Below are 10,973 nucleotides of genomic sequence, written 5' to 3' on the forward strand. Positions count from 1 at the left end.
GGAGGGGGGCGGGGGAGAGAGAATGGAAGGTCGGGGCAATCCGCCCGGTCCCTGCAGTCTTGGGCTGTCTGAGTCCCGAGGTCTGGGCCACCTTGCGCTGCTTGGCTGCGGGGTAAGAGGAGGCACCCCTGTCCGCAGCGGAGGAGGGGAGACCCCCGCTCAATGCTGCTGGCAGGCAGTTCTCTGGAGAGGAAGAAAAGCCATGCTCAAAGTAGGAAAATGCTCATCCCATAAATGAGTACTAAAGGCACTTGAGTTTATTTACCCTGGAGATTTAGGAAGGAAAAGGAATCGGGTCAGCAGTCACCGAACAAAGACAAGAAGTGCTGCCGGGGTGAAACCCAGCTGCCCCTCTCAGGACAGAGTAGTGCAGCTGGTGAGGGGCCCGGGCTTTGGGGGTTCGAATCACAGCTGTATCCCTGCACCGCTGACAAGTTACTTCACATCTCTGTGCCTCAGTTTTCTTATCTATAAAATGGAAAGATAATAATATTTAGCCCCTAGGGGGCTGCCCTGGCATATAGTAAATGCTATGAAGCATTAACCACTGTTGTTATTTTCACTGTAACGGAGGCCCTGGCAGTGACAGGGTCAGCCGTGGAGGCGTGTCCGTCAGACACGTCTGTTGTGGATGACTATTCACCACGTTCAGAAGCCTGAGGAGTCAGCTGTAAGCCAACTTGTCCATTGACACAGGCCAGCACAGTGGGTGGGTCCATCATCATCCTTCTCTGCACTCCCTATGTGGGAGCCTAGACTGGTGCCCAGAGGCTCCCTGGGGAGTGGGGCCGGTTCTGTGCTCTCCTTCAATTCCACCTGCTTGCCTGTCAGTCCCTTAGGGGAAAGCACCTTGGTATCTAGGAGGATCACAGTTTATGGTTGTCAAATAAGTAGCTGTTGAATGAGTAAGTGGTCATAGCGCGTCCCCTGTCATAGCAACACTGGAAACGATCTCCATGCTCGACACCAGGGAGTTATTATTAAATGCGGTCCAGTCACCCCACAAAATCACACAGTCATTGAAAAGGATGATTATCGCAATTATATAAAAAGATCGAGATATGCTTGTGATGTAGTCTTAGAAAAGCAAAAGAAATCCATAGAGTCTGGACATGGTGTTGATCTATCTTGGTGATACTTTGTTAAGTGAAAAAACAATGCTCTGAAGAGGGAGTACAATGAGCTAGTATTTGTGTCAAAAAGGGGGCAGAGAATATAAGGTTTGACTCACAATTATAAGCATAAAATGCTTCTGAATGACACACAAGAGACTGAAAACACTGAGGGCCTGTAGGGAGGGGACAGAGAGGTGAGCAGTGGGGGACAAGTCACTGACAATGCTTCTGTACCTTCTGACTGTTGAGCCATCTGAGAACGTTTCCAATTCAAAAATCAAATAATTTAAAACACCTGCTGGTAAGAAGGAAGGAAGGAAGGAATGAGGGAGGGAGGTAAGGAGGGAGAGAGAGAAAGAGAGAGAGAGAAAAGAAAGAAAGAAAGAAAAAGAAAGAAAGAGAGAGAGAAAGAGAGAGAGAAAGAAAGGGAAAAGTTTAGGGGGTGCCTGGCTGGCTCCATCAGGAGATCAGACAACTCTTGATCTCAGGGTCATGAGTTTGAGTCCCACGTTGGGTGTGGAGATTACTTCAAAAAAAAAAAAAAGTGAAAAGTAAAATAAAACACTTGCGGATACATAGCAAAGTGAAACCAATCAGTAATTTTTTCCTACTTATAGTCCTCAATTCTAAGGCATGGGTTTTGCTCCCTACATTTTAAAGTTTCTGATATTGGAATGAATCTTACAATCAATGGACATTCTTTTTTTTTTAATTTATTTCTGAGAGAGAGGGACAGCGTGAGCAGGGTAGGGCAGAGAGAGAGGGAGACACAGAATCTGAAGCAGGCTCCAGGCTCCGAGCTGTCAGCACAGAGCCCGATGTGGGGCTCGAACCCACGAACTGTGAGATCATGACCTGAGCCGAAGTCAGATGCCCAACCAACTGAGCCACCCAGGCGCCCCAATGGACATTCTTAATAGGTTCTCGGGGTGGTTTCTTTTTTTCCCTAAAATGCTTTTAGTAAACTGATGCTCAGTCTTAACATTGATGGTATTTTAGAATCAAGGAAAATCGGTACATAAAAATGTGGCATGTGGAAAGGGACTGTACCAACAAAATCTGTTGTGTGGTAGGATTATAGGGATCTTTCTACTTTAAAAAGGCCCTGACTCGTATTTTTGTATCATCTTTTCAATAGTTTGTGGGGTTTTTAAGCATCTTAAAAAAAATTTTTTTTTAATGTTTATTTATTTTTGAGAGAGAGAGAGAGAGAGAGAGACAGAGTGTGAGTGCGTGAAGGGCAGAGAGGGAGACACAGAACCTGAAGCAGGCTCCAGGCTCCTAGCTGTCAGCACAGAGCCCGATGTGGGGCTCGAACTCACGAACCGTGAGATCACGACCTGAGTCAAAGTCGGACGGTTAACTGACTGAGCCATCCAGGCGCCCCTACACATATTTTAAACCTTTTTTGGGATAGTCAGTGGTTTGAGAGGGAACTATTCCCTGGCACCAGAGCCTAACCTGCAAAGCAGTAAATCCAGAAAAATCACTTCCTCAGCTTAGTTTAATTAAATAATTATCAGAGCCAAGTCCTGGGCCCTCCATTTAGCTGTGGTTTCAAGGAAAGACTCATTTCCTTGGATTTTCTCCGAGATACTCACCTTCCAGGAATAGTCGGTCAAAAATTGAGGCAACACTTACTTCACCACTAAGGGTATTTATTCCAGCAACTGGTTTGGAACTCGGGTTTTAGTCCAACCCATCGCCATGGTTCACAAACGGTTGTTGAGTTGAGAACGCTGATAAAGCCCGGTGCCTGCTGGTCAGGCTGTCAGAGCGGTGAAGCACGCCGAATGTTATAACCAGAAGGTGGCCCAGGAAACCTGTGGCTTCCAGTTGAGACCAGTGTGTTGAGTGTACCCTGCAGAACACAATTCTGACACAGGGTCTGTGGACAAAGGATTTCTTCGTCAAAGGAACAAGTGTAAGAAATAATGCAGATGAGATTGGGGATAAGAACTTGGTGATCCACAATGCAAACTTTCATATTAAAGGCTCTGGGAAGTCCCTGGTGGCAAGTTCTTTTGGTTTCCTGCTTAACAGAGATTCTTAATTTATTCCTGGCTAATCAAACCCTAAATCTGTTTACCCTCCTCAGGGCAACCGTGTCCCTCAGGGCAACTAAATCCCAGAACAGGGAGGATTAAGAAAGAGCAGACGAACACAATTGTAGCCAATGAGACAGAGGCAATCTGCTGGGGAATTCTAAAAAAGCCCTCTTTGCTTTTTAAAGAGACACTAATAAAAAGTATGCATCCAGGATGACAGGATATTATAATAGAAAATCCTAAAGGAGGGGCACCCGGTTTGCTCAGTTGGTAGAGCATGTGACTCTTGATCTCGGCATTGTGAGACTGAGCACCATGTTGGATATAGAGATTACTTAAAAATAAAATCTTTAGGGGCGCCTGGATGGCTCAGTTGGTTAAGCGTCGAACTTCGGCTCAGGTCATGATCTCATGGTTCAAGCCGGATTTTGGGCTCTGTGCTGACAGCTCAGAGCCTGGAGCCTGCTTCAGATTATGTGTCTCCCTCTCTCTCTGCCCTTTCCTTCCTTGCTCTCTGTCTCTCTTTCTATCTCTCAAAAATAAATAAACATTATGGGGCGCCTGGGTGGCTTGGTCGGTTAAGCGTCCGACTTTCGCTTAGGTCNCATTAAATAAATAAATAAAATCTTTTTTTAAAAAAAGAAAGGAAATCCTAAAGAATCCACCAAAAACACTATTAGATCTAATCAATGAATTCAATAACATTTCAGGATAGAAAATCAATATAAAAAATCTGCTGCATTTCTATTTACTAATAACAAACTATTGAAAAAGAGAAATTAGGAAGACAATCCCATTTATAATCGCATCAAAAAGAATAAAATGCCTAAGAACAAATTTAACCAAGGAGGTGAAAGACCTGTACACTGAAAACTGTAAGACATTAATGAAGGAAACTGAAGAAGATACAAATAAATGAAAAGAAATTCTGTACTCATGGACTGGAAGAATTAACATTGTTAAAATATCCATACTACCCAATGCAATATACAGATTCAATGGAGTCCTCATCAGGAAATCCGATACAGTTTTCATAGAAATAGAAGAAGTCCTAAAATTTATATGGGACGAGAAAAGATGCCAAATAGCCAAAGTAATCTTGTGAAAGAAGAACACAGTGGGAGCATCATGCTCCCTGATTCAAACTCTATTACAAACTATAGTATTCAAAACAGTATGGTACTTACATAAAAACAGACACATAGATCCAAGGAACAGAATGGAGAGCCCAGAAATCAATTCACACATATACAGTCAATTTATGACAAAGGAACTAAGAACATACAAATGAGGGAAGGAGAGTCCCTTCGGGATGGTGCTGGGAAAACAGGACAGCCACCTGCAACAGAATGAAATTGGACCATTATCTTACACTATACGCAAAGTTAACTCAAAATGGGTTAAAGACTTGAACATTGTGGCACCTGGGTGGCTTAGCTGGTTAAGCCTCCAACTTCCGCTCAGGTCACGATCTCCCAGTTCATGGGTTCAAGCCCCATGTCAGACTCTGTGCTGGCAGCTCAGAGCTTGGAGCCTGCTTCAGATTCTCTGTCTCCTTCTCTCTCTGCCTCTTCCCTGTTCGTACTCTGTCTCTCTCTCTCTCTCAAAAATAAATAAACATTTTTAAAAAAAAGACTTGAACATAAGACTCTGAAATCATAAAACACCTAAAAGAAAACATAGGCAGTAGCTCCTTGACACTGGTCTGGGTGACAAGTTTTTAGATTTGACACCAAAAGCAAATGCAACGAAAGGAAAAAATAAATAATAGGAGCTACATCAAACTGAAAAATTTCCATATAGCAATGGAGACCATCAACAAAATGAAAAGACAACTTGTGGAATGAGAAAAATATTTGCAAATCATAAATCTGCTAAGGGGTCAATACCTAAAATGTATATAAAGGACTCATACAACTCAATAGCAAAACAAAAACAAAAACAAAAACCCTCATCTGATTAAAAAATGGGAAGAGGATCTGAATAGACATTTTCCAAAGAAGTGCTCAGTATCAGTAAATGTCAGGGAAATACAAATCAAAACATCAATGAGATACCATCTCACACTTGTTAGAATGGCCATTATCAAAAAGACAGGAAACAACAAATGCTGGCAAAAGTGTGGGAACAAGGAAACTCTTGTGTACTGTTTTTGGGAACGTAAGTTAGTACAACCACTATGGAAAAGTATGAAGAGTCCTCAAAAAAAAAAAAAAAAAAAAAAAAAAAAACAGAAAATACACTCCAACGATTCCAATCTGGGTTTTTATTCAAATAAAATTGAAACAATAACTCAAAAAGGTACCTGCACCTCTCTGTTAACTGCAGCATTATTTACAATAGCCAACACAAGGAAACAACGTTAAGTGTCCACCGATGGATATATGGATAAAGGACTTGGGGTGTGTGTGTATATAAAAAAGAATGAAATCTTGTCATTGCAACAACACGGACGGACCTTGAGGGCAGTATACTAACCAAAAGAAGTCAGATTGAGAAAGACAATACCATGTGATCTCACTTATATGTGAAATCTAAATGAACAAACAAAAAACCAAAAACACAAAACCCAAGGAGGCTCATAGACACAGAGAACCGATGGCTGGTTGCCAGAGAAAATGGAGGGGTGTGGGTGTGGGGGGGGGAGGGTGGACAAAATGAATGAGGGAACTCAAAGGTATAAACTTCCAGTCCTAAAATAAATAAGTCCTGGGGGTGTAATATACAGCATGGTGGTTATAGTTAATACTGTATTGCATATTTGAAAAATAGTTGCTAAGAGAATAAATCCTAAATGTTCTCATCACAAGAAAAACATTTGCAACTATGTGTGGTGACAGATATTCTCTAGACTTATTGGGGTGATCGTGATCATTTTACAATATATACAAATATCCTAACCGTTATGTTGTAAACTGTTATATATCAATTACATGTAATTAAAAAAAAAAACAAAAAACGTTCTGCATCTGGTAATGGGTGAGCAGCTCCTATTGGACCACAAACTGCCCACATGACAAAATTATAAAAGGCAACTATGAAGACACTGAAGAATGATCAAAGCACACAGGTCTGGTAAGAAGGGAGTAGCTCTGGATAGGCTTTTTTTGTTTTTGGGTTTTTTGTTTTGTTTTTTGTAACTTTTTACCTGAGGGAAGGCCCATCAAGTGCATGTGAGATGGTGAAAATTGGAATATAACCCAGTTGTGCTGGCATGAAAAACAAGAGGACAGAGCTCCTGGGAACACATGGGGTGGAGAACGAGGAGTGAGATTCTAGAAAGGAGAAGGAGGGGCGCCTGGGTGGCTTAGTTGGTTAAGCGTCCGACTTTCGCTTAGGTCATGATCTCGCGGTTCGTGGGTTCGAGCCCTGCGTCGGGCTCTGTGCTGCCAGCCCAGAGCCTGGAGCCTCTTTCGGAGTCTGTGTCTCCCTCTCTCTCTGACCCTCCCCTGCTCACGCTGTCATTCTCTCTCTCTCTCCTAGAAATAAATAAAAAAAATTTTAAAAAAATTGTCAAAAATAGAAAGGAGAAGGAGCCACAAAATGGGAGCCCCAAACTCTGTACGTAGACCGCACAAATCTCTGAAGCCCACTTGTGTGGGACAGACTTCAAGCAGCCCAGTTAAGGCTAAAAAGCACTACACAGATAGACAGATGTCCATCCGCTCACATTCACCAGAGGGGAGACAGTGTTTGCAGAGCAGTTCAGCCTAGCCAACTGCCTACTGAAACAAACCAACACAGAAAGCAACACCCTTTAGAAGAATGACAAGAATCGAGAGTCCACAGCATATGGTTTGCAATGTTCAGGATACAATCCAAAGTTACTTGACATTAGAATAAACAGGAAAATGTGGCCCATATGGCAAAGAAAACTCAACCAATGGAGACCAGGCTCAAGATGATCAGGATGTTAGAATGAGCAGACGAATTGTGAAGCAGCGATTATAACTATAATTGAGAACATAAAAGAAAATAAAGGAAAGGACTTGCAATGAATGAAAAGATAGGAAATCTCAGGAAAGAAACAGAAACTAGGAAAGACTAAAATGGAAATTCTAGAACTGAAAAAAAAAAAATACTCCAAAGAAAAAAGACTAAAAGAAGAAACAGCCCATGTTTTGCCTTTGGCCAGCATCAAGAGGTGATGATCCTTTTACTGCTGTCATCTGGTCGCTCACGACCTAACTAGCCCAAGGATGGGGTCCATGTGTCATATATGGCAGAAGAAGAAGGTGGATGGGACCTGGGTCCTTAATGATATCAATCAGCCACTGGATTAACCGGCCTAGGACCTTCCCCGATCTCTTGTATTGGGAGAAAAAGAAAAAGTGCTTATACAAGCAATTTCTATTTGGGTTTTAAATTACTTAACACGGAAAGAAAGCATTATAACACTATAGTAAAGAGCTTGGTTTAATTTCGCTTAACCCAAGGTTTACCAAATTTATGTGATCACATCCTTTTTTAACTATTATCTATGGAAATGTCAACCACACTTAATAAGTCCTGTGTAGACCCTAGTTTCTACCTTCTAAATCTGTGCCATTCAATTACATCACCACAGCCTGTTTTGCTCATATGAAAATGTAACAACTGGAATATATAACAACTGTCCAGACTGAGGATTTTGAAGTCTGCCCAGAATCTTCTTCTTCTTTTAAAAAAAAAAATTTTATGTTTATTTTTGAGAGACAGAGCACAGAGGGGCAGAGGGAGAGGGAGACACAGAATCCAAAGCAGGCTCCAGGCTCTGAGCTGTCAGCACAGAGCCCGACATGGGGCTTGAACTTACGAGCCGTGAGATCATGACCTGAGCCGAAGCTGGACGTTTAACTGACTGAGCCACCCAGGCGCCCCTACCTGGAATCTTCTATTAGAAGATGTCATGTTTGCAAATTACTGCAAACCCTTGTCACTGAAAGTGTGGTGTGTGAACCAGCAGTAACAGCAGCTCATACCCAAGGTGCACTGAATTGAAGATCTGCATTTATTTTTTATTTTTTTAGAAAGAGAGCACAAGCAGGGGAGAAGAGCAGAGGGTGAGGGAGAGAATCATAAGCAGGCTCCATGCCTGACATGGGGCTCGATCCCATGACCCTGAGATCATTACCTGAGCTGAAATCAAGAGTTGGATGGACCGAGCCACCCAGGCGCCCCTAAGATCTGCATTTAAAGAAGACTTCCAGACGATTCATACACACACTGGAGTCTGAGAAGAACTACATGTAGACATGTGCTGCAGTGTTAGCTGCATTATTATTAATGAAAAAAAAATAGTAATTAGTTAATTTCTAATCTGCTTCCAGAGACCTTCAGATAATCATCTATTTGGTGTTCAATACTGTATTAGAGGGTTTTTTAAACCTGTTTACAGAAAAGAAAATGAGATTCAGAGTCATATTTATTATATTGAGTTTCACTAGTCCTATCCTAGGGGTAAAGGGGACCAGTTCATTATTCAGATGCTGTCATGGTGTTCGATGATGCAGACATTTGATGTCTAAACTGGGAGGTCAGTCTGTTCCACCCCTTCGAACATCCCTTCTGGTCTCTGCTGGGATTGGACTCCTCTCAACACCCAGGGCTGTCCTGCCCCTCAGGAGGAAAAATACGACAATCTAGTTCACATAGCCCTTCCTGTCTGTGTAGCCGGGTCTCAGAGGGGTCTCAAGCCCTTGTGGGGGTTCTTGAGTCCGTGGCTGAATAGCCAGAATAACAGATTCCAGGTCTAGAAAGCCAGCTGGGTGCTTACACCAGCCTAGCAAGGACTTTTAAACTCCACTCCAGTTGGAATGGCCCATTCTAATCATTTAGAGGATCAAGGCCACGATGGTATTAAGCTGTGACTGAGAATAATTCAGGATTCAAGAGAAAAGAACAGAAGCATTTATTTCTCATGAAATTTAAGTATTCTTTAAACCTCAAGAGTTTATTTTTTTAAAACAACTGATGATGTTGGATTATTTGCTTGGTTATTTAATGGTTACTTTGTTTAGCTGTTTGACAAAGGGTGGCAATTTTGTTGTAAATTTTTTAAATGTTTATTTATTTTTGAGAGGGGGAAGAGAGAGAGGGAGACACAGAATCTGAAATAGGCTCCAGGCTCTGAGTAGTCAGCACAGAGCCTGACGCGGGGCTCAACCCCACGGACCGTGAGATCATGACCTCAGCTGAAGTTGGATGCTTAACCAACTGAGCCACCCAGGTGCCCCTAGATTTTGGTTTTGTTTTTAAAAAATTTTTTTTAATGTTTTATTTATTCCTGAGAGAGAAAGACAACATGAGCAGGGGAGGGTCAGAGAGAGAGGGGGACACAGAATCTGAAGCAGGCTCAAGGCTCTGAGCAGTCAGCACAGAGCCTGACGTGGGGCTCGAACCCACGAACCGTGAGATCATGACCTGAGCCGAAGTTGGACGCTTAACCAACTGAGCCACCCAGGCGCCCCCTTGAGATTTTGGTTTTTAGAGAAAATATTTTGCCTTCTAGCTCAGTTAACAATATCTACAACTTAAGCCCCATATTCAAATCATATGAGCTCAGGACCAGAGCAGCATACCCTGACTATAAGGATCCTAAGATGAAAAAGGCAGTTGAAGGCTCAGCTTATACGGCAAAAATACTCATAAAGTTCTTCCTGAGTCAGGTGATCCCGTCTTGCATTTTTAACATTAAACAAATTCCTGGGTGTGATCATAGAAGCATTTGGGTTCTACCAGTTTGCAAAAGCGATCTGCGTGTTCAGAATCATCGCACCATTTTGGAAAGCAATTTGGCTATTTACCAAAAATCATAGCAGTTGTGTCTTGGGTGAGGTCCACTGCCCCCAACTCCTTTCTTTGAATGAGTTATTCCATCTCTGGAAACTTATCCTCACAATCTTAAGTCATAGGAAAAACTCTGGCTGGAACTCAGCACGGCACTATGTTAAATAGTCACACATTGGAAATTCGTAACATCTAAGAGTAGAGAATAGTTGAATGACCTACCATGTATCCGCCTAACGGTATGTTAAGTAGCCATATATAAATGATGCTTACCTTCAAAGTATATTCTGTATTAAACTGGATTGTCCCACTATTGCCTTTCCATTCAATAGCTGACAATGGTTGAAGGAAAACTAAAAACGTTTTGTAAGTAGTAAGGCAAAGATCATTTGTAAAGCACTAGCTATACGATTTTGTATAAGATATACTAGGAAGACCTGTTCCCAGACTATAATCATCTGCTCTCTCCTTCGCAGCCCGGGGCCCCACTGTCCTGACTGCTCAGTCCTCCGGTCTCCTCACAACGCCTTCAGCACACACCATGTGTCTCCTTCACCGAGATCCTTGACGTCAGCGACTGGGTTTTCGGACTCCTTTTATTTCGCACAGCCTGTGGGCCACCCCCTCCACCCAATCACTGAGTCCTATTCATTCTACCTCCTAGCGTCCCTGAGCCCTGTCTCTATTCCTTCAAACAAGGCCCATATCCAGGGTCCCCTTAAATCTCTCAGGTGGACTCCTGCAATACGGTGGCTAACGGTGCTGTATCATTCAGCTTGCTCTTGGCTGCAAGTAGCAGAAAACTCAATGCAGACTGGCTTAAGTCATGAGGAGAGAGTCTATTCTTTTTATTTGGGAGAAAACTCCTTTCCAGAAAGCCCTCCAGAAGACTCTCCCTCAGGGTCCACTGATCAGCATTGGGTCACACATCCATGCCTCAGCTGCAGGAGAGACTGGGAAAGCCATCAGGTGATATTTTCATTTAGAAAACTTTTTTAATCTTTATTTGTTTTTGAGAGAGAGTACGAGGGGGGAAGGGGAG

The sequence above is a fragment of the Crocuta crocuta genome, unplaced genomic scaffold (genome assembly GCF_008692635.1).
Source record: "Crocuta crocuta isolate KB4526 unplaced genomic scaffold, BGI_CrCroc_1.0 scaffold132, whole genome shotgun sequence".
Taxonomy (NCBI): domain Eukaryota; kingdom Metazoa; phylum Chordata; class Mammalia; order Carnivora; family Hyaenidae; genus Crocuta; species Crocuta crocuta.